The 15,001-nt window shown below is 39.3% G+C and overlaps 1 long non-coding RNA gene across 22 annotated transcripts in view; it reads right to left on the bottom strand.

Annotated features, from left to right (window-relative positions):
- LOC146805748 (uncharacterized) overlaps positions 1-15,001 on the bottom strand; it is a 912,995-nt gene that overhangs the window by 84,622 nt on the left and 813,372 nt on the right. For 11 of the 22 annotated variants that reach the window (XR_014967901.1, XR_014967898.1, XR_014967900.1 and 8 more), the window contains one exon: positions 6,891-6,950. This is a non-coding gene — a long non-coding RNA (uncharacterized LOC146805748). Of the gene's footprint in view, positions 1-6,890; positions 6,954-15,001 lie in introns of all 22 variants that reach the window. The other 11 variants (XR_014967902.1, XR_014967897.1, XR_014967903.1 and 8 more) reach the window with 1 other exon arrangement.

Here is a 15,001-nt window from a genome sequence, read left to right as displayed (position 1 = left end):
CAGAACCAACAATACAAACACATACAGGCGGCTCATGCCTGGAGGACCCAAGGAATAGACACAGAGCATATCCCAGACTATGCCCCACTATAAGGGAGGTTGCTTATGGGAGAAATTAGTAAAAAAAGCTGTCTTGTGGACATATAAAACTCTCGTAAATAACAAGCCAGACAATCTGATAAAACTAAGGACAAAGTGGGAAATACGAGGAAGGAAACATGGATGACCTTGAATGGGAGGCGACATCCATGCGAGGTCGCCATCAAGTCCCTCCTCCGCTTAATACACTTTAAAATACTACATAGGACGTATTACGACAAGGCTCGTCTACATAACATGGAAAGGGCGGACACACCTCAATGCCAACACTGTAAGCAAGAGGAGGTTACCTTCATGCATACAATATGGGACTACACAGTGATACATGAATATCGGAGCACTGTCACAAAAGAGCTTAGTGAAATACTGGGGGAAACAGTACCCATGAAGTAGCCACAGACATAGTCCTCCCCAGAGCCAAGTTATTGCTAGCAAATCTAGTCCTAGTAGTAGCCAAACGAGACATGGCACGTCACTGGGGAAAGGCTATACCACCCACAATGCACGAATGGAGAGGAGGGATGGATCTATACATGGCGGGGGGAAAAAACGACATACAAAGTCCGTGAATGCCCTAAGAAAAAAAATATGGGGTTCCTGGATACGACACTATGGGCTCTCAGAGGGAAAGGAAGAAGAGACGACTCAAGTAGAAATGTAAGACACCACATAGTAGATAGAGGAGCGGGACAGAATAGGGGAAAGTACAGGGTATTTCTATCACCATGCTGGATAAAGGAAGAACATGTAACAGTGCCTCTGGTTGATTGTGCTATGATAAGATTGATATAAACATCAAATGTATATGCTGTACCTGTAATGGAAAACAATAAAAAAAAAGGTCGTTTTTTAAATGTTGTAAATTGTACCTTTCTATGCCATGGCAAGAGTCCTGTTCCATCTGGGATACTACGATCAGGTCACACTGTCATTAACCACTGTCATTATGTGATGCCCGTAGCACAATCATTTTTAAGTCTCAATGCATTCTACATAAAATTGTACATAATGCTGCTCCGTTCTTCTTAGAATATAGTTTTAACTTCCATCAGACTTCACAAGCTGTCAGCTCCCAACACTCCCTCAAGCTATACATTCAAAGAACTAGGAACACCAAGTTTAGAGACTCAGAGTTTGAAGTAGCAGTATCCAAGCTATGGAATGCTCTACCTTTCAGTAGCGGCTCCTCGAGAGAGAGAGTGGGGAAGGCGGGGCAGGGTGGGGGGTGGTAAACTTCGGAAAGCGGCCAAACGGAGTTGTATTTATAAATAAATAAAACGAATTACATTGTGCGCTGCAACGCCGATTTGGCGTTGCAGCGCGCGCAATGTAATTTGTTTTATTTATTTATTTATATACACAACTCCGTTTGGCCGCGTTCCGAAGTTTACTACCACCCACCCTGCCCCTCCCCCTCCCCACACCACTCCCTTGAGGAGCCGCTACTGCTACCTTTGCAGATCAGACAAATTTGGAATCTATTAACATTTTGTAAGCAGCAAAAACATATTTATTTCAATCTGAGTCACTACCATAAAAATGGTTCCACCAAGCACTGTGCAAATAATTAAGGACCCAATTACGATGGCGGGGAGAGCATCTTCGACGCCATCATAACAAACTTTACTGCCCGCCATATTATGATGGCAGTTGGATGTGTGGTGGTCGTAAAGACTGACCGCCACGCAGCCGATGGGCTCCTTAAGATAGCCGGTGCTGCGGAGGGGCTAGTAGTCCCAACAATGGTGGTGGTGCCTACCAGGCACTGCTGTAGGGATTACGATGCCCCTTTCTGCCTGCCTGTTCATGGCGGTTAACCTGCCATGAACAGGCAGGCGGAAAGGGACTTTGGGGGCCCGTAGCGGGCCCCCCATAACCCCAGACACGGGACATGGTCGGCAACTATGGCGCCCCCCGACATATCCCTGCACGATGTGGCAGGCACTGCATGGTGCCTGCTACGTACTGCAGGGATATGTAAATTGTTCTTTTTTTGCATTGCGGTGGCCGCTGCAGCCAGCAGCACCGGCCACAATGCAAAACATAGGCAATGCGACTGCCTTGTGGGCGGTTGCATCGTAATTCATACAGTGGGACTTCTGCCTTGTAGGCAGGCAGTCCCAAATATGAAACGATGAAGTCCGTTCGCCATCGTAATCAGCCCCTTAGTTTTACATCATGCCTCGAATCTTCAGTGATCATGCACTGTATAGATAAGCAACTGGTTGGATAGGATATTGTTGATTGCCATTGAAACTTTTGATTCATAGAAATTATGTTTTTGAACTCGCCTTTGTTAGCAAAGATTCTTAAAATTCAGACCTTTAGAGGTTATACCAAGCCTCATCTTACTGTTTATACATTTTACCTTAACAAAAATATATTTGACAGAGCAATACAGCAATTAATTTAAATAATAATTATTAACTTACAATATGAGGCACTTTATATATTAAAAATATTAAAATGTACAGGCCAGCTGTAGGTAAATACACTCATAGCACATTCTTTTTGCCCGATACATTTGCAAGTTTTCTTCATTTCCATTTCTAAATCACAACTCTTGACAAACAAGAGTCATCATGTTACTAAAGCTTGCTACATGTGGGGAGCCACAGCTGTATATTTCACTATGCCCATGTCTGAACAAATTCAAGCAAGGCAAATGCCTAATGATCAGGTGTTTCTAAACCATACAGGTTCCAGTGCAATTCATAAGCACATTCCATCTTCTCAATGTGAATGAATTGTTGCAAAAGTTCCATCAGTTTCACCTCTAGGGAAGAAGTCCTTCTTAACTGTTTTTGTTTCTGTTCGAAACTATGCTGCATCTTTATCTGCACATTTACAGGATTATTTCTTGCATATATATTAAGACTGTTTCTTCTTTGCATCTGTTTGTTAACATGTGACACATTATGAGTGTTTGATGTGTATAATGTTGCACCCTCCCATTTTCTAGTCCGACCTCCTGCTTTACTCTTGTACATGTGCCATCATGTAACTTATCATGTTGCTTTAAGAATTGTCTATATCTTTGCATTAAAATGTCTAGAAATATCTCTCTTCCAAAAGTTTAGGTCATTTGGTGAAGATAGCCTGATTCAGCACAATGCTATGATATCGTATTTTGGCAATTTAAAATATTGTGGACTACTTTGACCATTGTGTATGGAGCGTAACATTTCTTGTTTGGACTAAAGTCACAACCTTAAAACATGGTGATCACCAAGGGAAGAGCACTCCATCTATGCAAACTTAATGGTACGGTGGATCATTTTGGAAAATTCAGATTAAGACAATCAGCTTTAGGTTAAATAGTGTATGCACTATTAGCATACACCTATGTGAAAGGTAGTTTCTTTAAAAGAAAAAGCAAAGGAAAAATCACAAAAACATCAAACAAATGTTGTTGAGTGCAAAGCTTTTCAAGTAATATTTCTAGAGCAGAGCATGTTTTCAAGATTTACAGACTGACGATAGCCACAAAAAAAACAGGGCATCTTCAACTGCAGGAGTCAGGGATCCTGCAATTACAAGTATTACTCTATATGTTCTATTTGCAGTAGGACAACACAAACAGAAATAAGGATGAGGTTAACTTAAGACACACGTTTTCTATAAGAGTTGTTTTCTCCTTCTCTTAAATCAAGCATATTTACCTTTTGTTCAGAAATAGGCAACTCAATAAGCTGCTAGAGAATGATTGAGGCAAGTAGAAATAAATTCTGTGAGCTTGGTTTGGCTAAGGCAAGTCTTGATGAATGGGTTTGACCTAAAGCAATTATTCAAAGCTTTGATGAAAGTTTTGGGGGAAATTATTTCTGAACAACAATGGGATAATTATATATGCTTGACAAATCTTTGATCAATATGGTATTTTTTTTGTTTCGGAAGGGGGAATTGTGACAATTGAGGACAAAAGTTACAAAATGGCATTCTTCATATCACCGACAATGGAGGCCTTACTATTAGTAACCACTCATGTACAAGATTGTTGCTTCATCATTTTATTTGCAGTTAATTTCACTTTCTGAGTCTGTGATGAGTTATTCCCTGATGGCTCAAGTGTGCTCCAAGGAAAGCTAGAAGGTTGTACAGTTAACTCCCAGGGTGTAATTCTAAACCATACAACCTACTACCTCAACCCGGATGCACACAGCTTCCAACGCTGAGAAACAACTTCTGCTTTACATTGTCCCAAGTGTTTCAAACTAAGCAATCAAAATCTTGTGCGGTCTCCTGTATGGTTACAATTTCAAAATGTAAGAATGGTTAGTCAGTGGGTGCTCTCGACATAGAATGAAATGTACATCAATTGTCATGACTTGTCGAATGACCACACCCATCCAAAGTTTAATTTTATACATTAATTTCAATTTAAAAAAATGTGCTTAAAAAGCAGGAACGAAAAATCCTCTTGATATCTACAATTATTGACTTTGATGTTTTTAAGAAACTATAATTTATTCAATAATTAAAGTGCATAAAAAATCAAAACATGTTATATAATGACCCTCCTTTGGTTAACTAGCATTAAATCAAAATTGGGGAACACATTATGGTAATAATAAAACCAGAAAAAATAATAAAGGAATGAAAACAGGCATTCCACATTTAATCTGATCCCACTACTTATTAAGGTATCAGCAGATATTTTGATGCTCAAGGTTGGGCCAGATTACCAAACTGACATAGACCCATAGAAGCGAACTTGTGCAGTACAGTTCACCACAAGATCGGATCTACGGGTTAATGACAATTGGCATAACACAGTATGTTCCACCAGAAAGGATTGGACGCAAAAGGAAGCAATAACACACAGTACCATATATGACTTTGAAGGGAAAGAAGCAAAAACAGTCAATGTACACTTTTGGAAATCATGAAATATAAAACAGACAATCAAAAATCATATAATTGATTAAACATCTGTTTAGTTGCAACACTAATGGAGGTAAACTTGTCATTATTGTTTTAGTATAATTGTACAGTTTTATGTTAGGGAACAATGGCATCAGACATATAAACAATTGAAAATGAAACTTTAATTGAATATGTTATTAAACAATGTTTACATAGCTGCTTATGTTTTAAATCTAGATACTATATTGTTATTCCTGCATTAACCTGTTGACCTGTCCGGCTATCCTTCGAAACAGAGCAAAATAGTTGGATCACAATTGAGTTTCCTTGTGTGGCATATTTATTTAAATTTTGGTTATTTTATTTAGCAGCAAATGTATTACTGAGATTGTTCTAATACTTTTTATAGTCAAGTAAACAAGTTGGGAGCATATGGCATATATCTGGTCTTCCACCTCGCAATGCAACATCGATCATTTTGTGCTCTTTGGAAATGTGAATTGAAATTGGTGAAGGCAACATATGAAAAACACTTATATCCACACCATAAGTCTGCAATGTTTAACCAACAACATATTCTGTCTCAAAAGATTTTTTAAACAAAGAACTCTTTGTTAAATAAATCCTGTACATAAACATTTTGCAGTTGCCTGTCAAATGGGTTTTGAATAACAGCGACCTTAAACAATTAAATATAACATCTAAAGGGACAAAACTATTTTGTAAAGTATATGTCTTTCAAACAGTACCACGTCACATAATATCACTAGCATATATTGATAAACAATGCCGTGCTTCACACCTGCAAAAAATCAAATGTATTTTAAATGATCTGATACCATACTTTTTAAAACATATTTCCAAGTATATTATTAACGTGGCTTTTTCAGGGTGGTGGTCAGTTTTTTCAATTAGTTTTGTCAAAACACAAAAAAAGCACAGGATCTATATTTTCAGCTACCAACCATGGATAGAAAACAGTTTCCAAGTTTGACTCAAACTAAAAAGCAGCCTTTCAAATTTTTTTTTTAAACATATTTTTATTGCCATTTTCATATTTCACACATCGTACAACATACAAAGTTTTCGAATAGTGAAGTCAGACTGTACATTCCATGGTGGTACATAATATCTGCATATACTGGCGATACATCAAGTGGGAGCATAAACAACTTACAGATATATCGTGATGTGTATACCCTGTTGTCTCAGGTTCCAGACATGGCACAGGAACTGGGGTGTAACGGGGCATAACCTAGGGAACGGGTATGGAAGAACATCTCCAGAATCTCTAGCGAGGGTATGGAACGTCGTATGGGTAAGGCACCACTGTGACTCACGGTTGCCTATCATATTCGATTCGACCTAAAGCCACTATAGCACACCTGATGCTGGTGTTTGTGAGGAGTTCATGCGGTCGTTATTTCGAAAGATTGGTTGGGTAGGGTCTGTGACTGCGTGTGCAGGGCAACTAAAAAGCAGCCTTTCATTACACGTATACTGCACTTAAATGGATTTGATAATTAATTGCATTATGATGCTATTCCAAGTCTAATGAATATTTACAAAAGCCTCCTGATCAATAAACATTCATAGAACATTTCATGGTTGCTTAAATAGCACAGATGCAAGGTTTTGGCTGTATTCATAAACAGCATGTGTGCTAACCCACATTTATTGTGAATTTAATAACACGGTGCATGTGTGAAAACCTAGTTCTGACTTGCATTGCAAGAAATGGAAATGGGCATGCGATTATCAGCTTGTGAATGTGTTATAAATCTGGTATCATATTTACAATGATCTTCAAACCTTAACACAAAAATTACCCAGTAAAAAGCAATTCAGATGACTTTAAAAATAACGCTACGGTAATTTTCATTTGTATTTAAACCATTTAAAATTTAGGAACTTAATGTATTTACCTTGGTTAACTTCTTATCATATAGGCCTTCAATTTTCAACTTGGCTGCCAGATTTTGCAACTGCTGAAACAATTAAAAATAGTTGGTTATAAATACAAAAAATATACGGAAAATCTTCTTCTGTTGGCCAGTTTTTTGCTCAAGAAACAAAAGATATGCCAAGAAATGATTAACAAAACACTCCTAAGCCATGGAGAGCTCTCACAACAAACACTACAGCCAGTGTAAATATATTACATTGATGAACATTTACACATGTGGAGCACTGAGATATCAAATCAAAAGATGAAAAATGACTGAAAAAGTTAACACTTTCTGATAGTCTGATATTTTATAAAGCTGACAGTTTTAGAAGTCTGAAAGACTAGAAGAATATTGTACTTTTTACAAGAAAATGAGCAAAATTGGCAACGCCACTAATACATTAAAAAGGCACATGCAGTGCTCGTAATAACATCCCACTCAAGTCACACTTTTTGCCAGAATGCACTGATCTGCAGCTCCCTCAAAGCCGAATGCAGTTTGTCCCTATGATACGAAGAATGTGTCGTCTGTTACTGTGTTCTATGCATCTACATTGAAAAAGCTCAAAACAAAATATTTTCAATACAATCAATATCTTTGTAATAATACTTTACAATAAGTAACAGTGTGGTGAAGGTTTTTTCTAGCCATTTCATCATGAATTAGTGCACATGAAAAAACATGTTGCATTTCCACTCTACCGTATTCAAGTATTTCAAAAGACAATAGCTGCACTGTCCTGAAAATACACTGCAGTGTCCTAACAAGCAATTTAATCTTTGCACTTTCTTTTTTATTTACAAAGTGGTTAACCCTTTATTCATCAAAGTGAATCCTAAAGTAGATAATTAAACATCAACCCGTATGCCTTAGTTTAGGTTCTGGACACTTCTTCAACAGCTTTGTCTGCTGCCCACCTATTCTGCAAACTGTATTCAACGTGTTTTCACCAACCCACTTAGACAGAAGTTTTTTCTAAAGACAAAACTTTTTACTGGAAAAAGAGAACTAAAGCTAACAACCTTATCAAACTACAATTATATTCAGTACTTCAATTACTAGAAAGCTGAACAAGTTTAGAACCCTTTTCATAAGCTGATTGGCGAGAGCATGAAAAAACAAATTTCAGTGTTAAGAAGTTTCTTTTTAATATCCAAGAATCCCCCAAAAAACAACACTACAAACAACCGTACATTTAATCCTATTTGGCTTTCAAAGCTATATTCATAAGGATAACAATCACTTTGCCAATTTGGACTTTAATAAGACGGCTATGACAAGAATGTTTTTTTAGGAGTCTGCATTTCATCTAATTTCATTTTCTTTCCAGGAATAATAGATCAGTGGTAATTGAATACAAAATGCCTACTAGTAAAGTGTGTGCAACATATTAAATATAGCAATACTATGAAGCAATTTATGTAAAAACAGCTGGCTAATAATAAAAGACAAGGATATACCTGAAATATTGGAAAATTTTGAACAGGTTGATGGTATTGCTAGTGTAGCAATACTGATGTAAAGGCTATAACATGTAAAAATCCCTTGGTAACATTGAGTTATTGTGGTTGGAGTAGATCTATCACGTCTTCTTCATGTCTGTGTAGTCACACGTCATTGTCCTTCTTGAAAAAATGAGGTTTTCTCTTACTTCTATAATCCTGTGTTCAGAGCAAATTCACATTTGTTTCCTCCAGCATCCTTCATTTTTCGCAGTAACAAAATGCAGGGTCCCGCCTCCCTTTTTGGTTATTCTTTTCAAAATTCTAAGCACAAAGCACTGCGCAAGAGCTGCACCAATCCTTACAGCTACTGTCTGCACGGTTGTAGATGTAGGAGACACCAGAAAATTCACAGAGCCTGTTCCGATGTTATAAATGCGATCCGCACAGATCTGCCGAAGCTAAAGGGTGAAAAGGCAGGGTGCCAGTATGCTACACAGCACTGCAATGATCTCATGTTCGGTACTGTCGCCCAGTTGAAGTGCCTGTTCCTAGGCAGATAAAAGTTTCTTTGTTGCATATTGGAGAGCTTGCTTTAAAGAACCCTTCGATGAAAAATGGAGCCAGAAGTTATGACTTTTTATAATAAAAATGTTTCTTGGTATTCTGTATTGAATCTCCGATTCCAGACACAGGACCGAGCAGCAGAATGCATCAGGCGTGAAAGGGACAGCCTCCTGGTGGTCAGCCAAAAAACCTGAAAAAAGGCAAAGCAGTGCCCTTCGGCTTCGTCGCTTGCTGAGTCTAGCTAAAGTCAAGTATTGTGATCCGCCATTTTCCGAACTAGGTAAGAAAGGAGGAGAAGAATTCAGAACGGGTGCTGCTTTCCAAGTCTCCCTTGGCACCATCACAAAATCTCAGTCATAAGGTCACATGACACAGTGCCAAGTGCAGAGTGCATTCCCATAAAGTATTCTGCTGATGCTGCGGAGGCAGCTATTGTGTAGCTTGTACCCTAAGCTCAGCCCTCTCTTCATTGAATTAGCTGAAAAATGCATCACCTTTGGGGGCTGGGAGTCATGGAAACATCTACCTGGCAAGCTGCCCACTTTTTCTGCCCATGAACCAGCGTTGGGATTGTGCTGTCTAATGTAATGATGACTAGGAATGTGAACAGTCGCCCACGGTAAATCTGATTCCTGCATTGCCTGTGCTATTTGCACAACAAAACCCTGGCTTCTTCTCTAACATAAAAAGACTTTGTTGGCTGAATGCAACAGTTAGTAGTCTGAGCATGCCTCGCCTGCTTTTTCCCTTTTTAACATGCCTTTAAACACTTCCAAAATGAAAGTTGTAATGCAAAAAAACATGAGAATAAGACAGTTGTGCTAGAATGTTTTGCTTTCTTTGCTCAAAATTGCTCTCTGTGTGTTTGTTTGTGGATTTACAAAGCCTGAACATAGTTACAAAGAGATAAACAACAGTGGGGAGTAAAATGCTCCTTCTTTTTACTTCTTTTTAGGCTCAGTATTATTAGATTCAACAAAGACCAGCCTATCTTTTGCTTATAAGGCTTCACTCTTTTATTTTATTTTTCTTTATTTTTTTATTAATTACCAGTTGAACAAGAAAACAAACAACAACATAGCAGAAATAGGTGGACTAAATACAATGATTAAAAGGAAAAAGAAAAGACAAAAAATATAAATATAAGAGCACAGTCAATAGCAAAATTAAACATAATACACTGGGGCAGAGAGAGACCATCTGTCTAACCAAGATGAAGACGTTTCCTCACAGAAATAGAACTAAAAAAAAGAAAAGAATAAGCCTTCATGTACTAAACAATCATAAATAGGCGGAGGAAAGCGCCAAGACCACAAAGAAAGAAATAACAAGAATGTGTCTATGCGGACATGTCATGTTGAGCAGCTGAATTGGCCAACCAGCCCTGGATAGGGTCCTAAATCCGAATGAGCTTTCTTCTGCAAGAATCATTTTCAATTAGAGCAATATCCAGTCTACTTATACTCAGGAATTCATGCCAACAGATCCAAGGATCAGGAGACTCACTAGAAAGCCTAAATCGTGGCAGAACCAGTCTTGCTAGGGAGATAGAAAAGAAGTATAAGGCTGATAGATAAGGGGGAGTAACGGTGAATGACCCAACATAATCAACTTCGAATTCACTACCACTTTTAACTTTGAGATAGCACAGAGTTTACCGAAGACAAATTCCCAATACAAACAGTGCAGAGCAAGATGCAAAAACATGAACCGCATTAGCTCTAGCCGATCCACTGCGGAAACACCGGTCATCTGATCGAAGCTTAATACAAAGAGATGATGAGGGGTATAATACCAATCACTAATACATTTCAGGTGATGTACTTAAATACGTTATACATTCAAGGATAGGTGAAACAGCACATTGTTGCACCTAAGGTCCGCAGCCGTTACTTCAGTGTTGAGGAGAGAGCTCCACTTGTCTGCCCGCAGCTGGAATGGGTCAGCCATGTTATTCTGTGATGATCAATAGAAGTTTTTCTTTAGAGGACCATTCCTTATAAGGTCCAAACCGGGGCTATCAATACAGCAAAGATCTTCATCCTTGAGATTAAAGATAAGATGCCTCATCTGCAGGTAACTAAAGAAGACAGTGGATGGAAAAGAGAGGAGGCAAGATGCCGCCCGCGCGGCTGGACGTGTCGGACGTGTGAGCTGACTTCTCTCGCTGACCCACAGGTCTAAGATCTAAGATATGGAGCTCTGGCAAACAGCTTAACTACAGGGATTTTGGCAAATTCGGAGCTGGTTATACAACTGGACTAGCGATTTCCAGTGGAATGGCAATGTTTGATGAGAGATTCTTAACGGAAAAGTGAAGGAAATTGTGAAGAACGTTGTACGTTGAAGAAGAACTTCGATGCTGGAGGCAGTCACAGCGTTGGTGAGATTCCGTAGAGCCTGTTGGGCGGTAACCCACACAGGTGCCGCGGCTTGGCTACGCGGCAAGCATCGTCTGAACGCCGATTGCAACTGTGTGGAGAGCGGGGTGAGAGAAGCGATAGCCCCGAAAAACACAAGTAAACAACGTGGACAGGAGATGAATGCGGGGAATACGACCGCATCAGCAATTACCGGCGGAGGTGAGAAAGATTTAAACGGGGCTGGTGTGAAAAAAACCGGGATGGTGACTCCCGGTGTGAAGTCAGGGAAAGCTAAACAGTCTATATCTGTCCTGTTTACGGCTTCAGAACAAAAACGAAAGGAGAAGGCTCCTAATGTGCAACCAGGACTTCAATCGGAAAGCTTTTCAGTAGTCCCACAAAATGTTATTACTGTTGCCAATCCATCAAATGAAAATATCGATATAGATAGTACCATGCCAGAAGGGCAGTGCAACACCGGATTAGAGGATAGCAGGTTGTCAAACCCTGTTGACGGCTCAACTTTGGTGGAAAAGCCTCCCCCAGGGAAATCGGCTATTGTTATTTCTACGGAGGCTGAATCTGGGGACTTTTATTCGATATCAGAAAACTCAGCCTCCTCATGTGAAGACCTGGCTGTACAATACTCTAAACAATTGTGTATGGAGGAGGTTGAGAGTGAATATGATGACGATAACGAACTGGGTGATCTTGGTGAAGAGGAAAGTCCCGTCACAGTGAGATGTGGAAGGGATATGTCTATGATAGACGTAGTGGACGGGGGGTCTCAAGAAGGTCCGACGGACAATATTACCCTAACCACGATATATCAGACTATCTTGAGCCACATGGACAAAACTGCATTAGAAAGTCATAAAATTCAGAATTCTTGCCGAAAATTAGAAGGTTCTATACGGAGGTTAGTAAAGGCACAGTCTGACTTTGGGGAAAGGTTTACGGAGGTGGAAACTAGAATCTCTAATATTGAGGATGAGTTGGTAAAACAGAAATCGGTCACAGAGACTTTAAGTGGCAATAAAGAGGACTTATTATGGAAAATGGCCGATTTCGAAAATCGTGCTCGCCGCAATAACTTAAGACTGATGCAAATTCCCGAAGGCAAAGAAGGGCAAGATCCGCGTAATTTATAGTGGAACTATTTCAGCAGGCTTTTCCCGGCTTGAGCAAATGGGACTGGGAGCGGGAGATTGAGCGCGCTCACAGATATTCTTTTAATATTCATTTTCGATCTGGGCAGAATGCTACTAAACCTAGACCCATTCTTGTGGCCTTTAACAAGATGTATATATGCACACTCGACTAAACAGTAAATCTACGGCGGAAGGGTTTACTTTCTTTGCCACACCTGACTATTCTAAATATACAATGGACAATCGCTGGCAGTTGCGACAGTTGGTGAATTCATTTCAAATAAAGGGGGCTCAAGCTTATATCATGAACCCGGCGAAACTCAAAGTGATCTACAAGGAGAAAACTCGATTTTTCACTAATGTTGCGGCAGCAAAAGAGTATTTGCTGTCCATGAATGTCTCTTAGCTCTTCAGGTTTCTTAAATTGGAACATTAGTTAATTTAGAATTACTTACCTGAATTATCTGATTTGATCTATTTCACTGTTATAGTGGTATTAACTGTTTTTTTTTAAGGTTTCTTGGGCTCTTAGTTTTATGATTTAGTTGTTGTAAGAGTATCGTGGTTAGGCAGAAAGCCAAAAAAAAATCAAGATGAATATAAAAATTTTAAAAAAGGGGGGGCTTTTCTTCTTTTCTTTTTTGTTGATAGCCCTGTGGGGAAACGATAGAGGGGGCATGCAGCTCGCTACCATCGACTGGACCTTGAGTCCTAAAGCCTCGGTTAAGGGTGGGTGGGGGGGGGGTTTCTGGGGAGTGGGGGAGTGGGGAGGGTCAGGAGGGGAGCTAGGTGGTGGAGGGTACTGGGGGTAGAAGGGGTTAAAGGGGAAAACTCCACGGCGATTTCGGGTGGCAATAATGAAAAGAAAATATATTGCTGGTATGGGGACGCTATTCTAATTAATTTAATTAATTCAACATATAGTTGTTTAGTTAGACTCAAGTTTGATTTGAGAATTTTGATATTAATATTGTATGTTACGAAATATTAAAATTTGTTCATTTAACGTATCTGGGCTCAACCATGGTAACAAAAGGAGGAGAATTGCAGCTGAAATCCGCTTTATTCAACCAGATATTCTTTGTTTACAAGAAACCCACTTGGCATGGGACAAAGGGAAGCTCATATCAGACTTAGGGTATACTTTAATTGCTGCCTCTCAACAAACTAATAACACTAGAGGGGTAATGATTTTGTCCAGACCAGGTTATTGCATTTCTGTTCACAATTTAACCGATAAGTGGGGCAGATGGGTAATATCAGAATTAAAAGTGGGAGGTGGATTTTTTACAATATGTTCAGTTTATGGGTCTAATATAGATGAGCCTGAGGTTTTGGGATGGCTAAATACAGAACTTGCCAATTGGAGATCTCCTTTAATTATTTGTGGAGATTTGAACATTAACTTAAATACCACGGAGCTAGCTGCTGGCTTAGAGAATTATAGGGGCAGAAAACCACGAGTTTTTAAAGCCTTATATAATTTGGTTACTGATCACGGTCTGGTAGATATTTGGAGTAAAAACCACCCGACACTTCCAGGATACACTTATTATTCCACTCCACACAAGAAATTTGTCCGGCTTGATTATTTTTTAATGTTCACATCTATTCATTGTGGGACTAAGATACAGATATTTCCTAGAGTATCATCAGACCATTCCCCAATTTTAATTGAGTGTCCAATCCTAAAAGAGATACATCGTTCAAGAAGCTTTTCATATGATAGGAAGCTTAGTCTCGATGAACAATATAGATTACATATGAATAAGTGGATAGTAGAATTTTTCAATGTTAATCTTGGCTCGGCTAATATTGAAATGGTATGGGACACATTCAAGGCCTGTTTTAGAGGGGAGGCGGAAAATTATGGGCTGTATAATCAAAATAAATTACGTTCTCAAATGCGAGAGCTGTATAATAGTTTAAGGGCTGCGGAAGAAGAGCTGATCAAAGAAATTGGGAAAAGGGATAATTTATTGCACATTTCAGAGGGCGAGTCCAAAGTAGCATGGTGTCGGGCGAGTATAACTGGGGTATGGACCGAACAGATAGCACAGAAATATTTAGTGAATAGAAGGCATATTCATGAATATGGAGAATCCATTGGCCAATCCCTGGCTTTAAGATTAAAAATGAAGGCGACCTCTCGTCTGATCCCCAAACTACAGGATCAGTTTGGGGTGATTCATGAGGAGCCGGGGGAAATATTAGATATATTCCAGCAGTTCTATACGGAACTATATACTCATCAGCCAAATTATGTAGTAGGTCAGGAATGGGAAAAGGGCATGTTCAGTAAATTAAAAGATAGTGAGTCAGAATTCTTGGATAGCCCCTTCTCCATGGAAGAATTAGAGGTGGCAGTTAGAAGTATACCGAATGGTAAGGCGGCAGGCCCTGATTTTATTCCTGGGTCTACAAATGTCTACAGTCTACAAATGCTTTTTTGAATCATTGAAAAAGGTTATGCTGGAGACTTTTAGATTGGCACAAAGGGGGGTCGCCCCAAATACATGGAATGATGCTTCAATTGTGGTATTCAGTAAAAAAGGGAAACCGCC

This window comes from Triturus cristatus, chromosome 8 (genome assembly GCF_964204655.1).
Source record: "Triturus cristatus chromosome 8, aTriCri1.1, whole genome shotgun sequence".
Taxonomy (NCBI): domain Eukaryota; kingdom Metazoa; phylum Chordata; class Amphibia; order Caudata; family Salamandridae; genus Triturus; species Triturus cristatus.
This window is presented reverse-complemented; position numbering and strand designations above follow the sequence as displayed.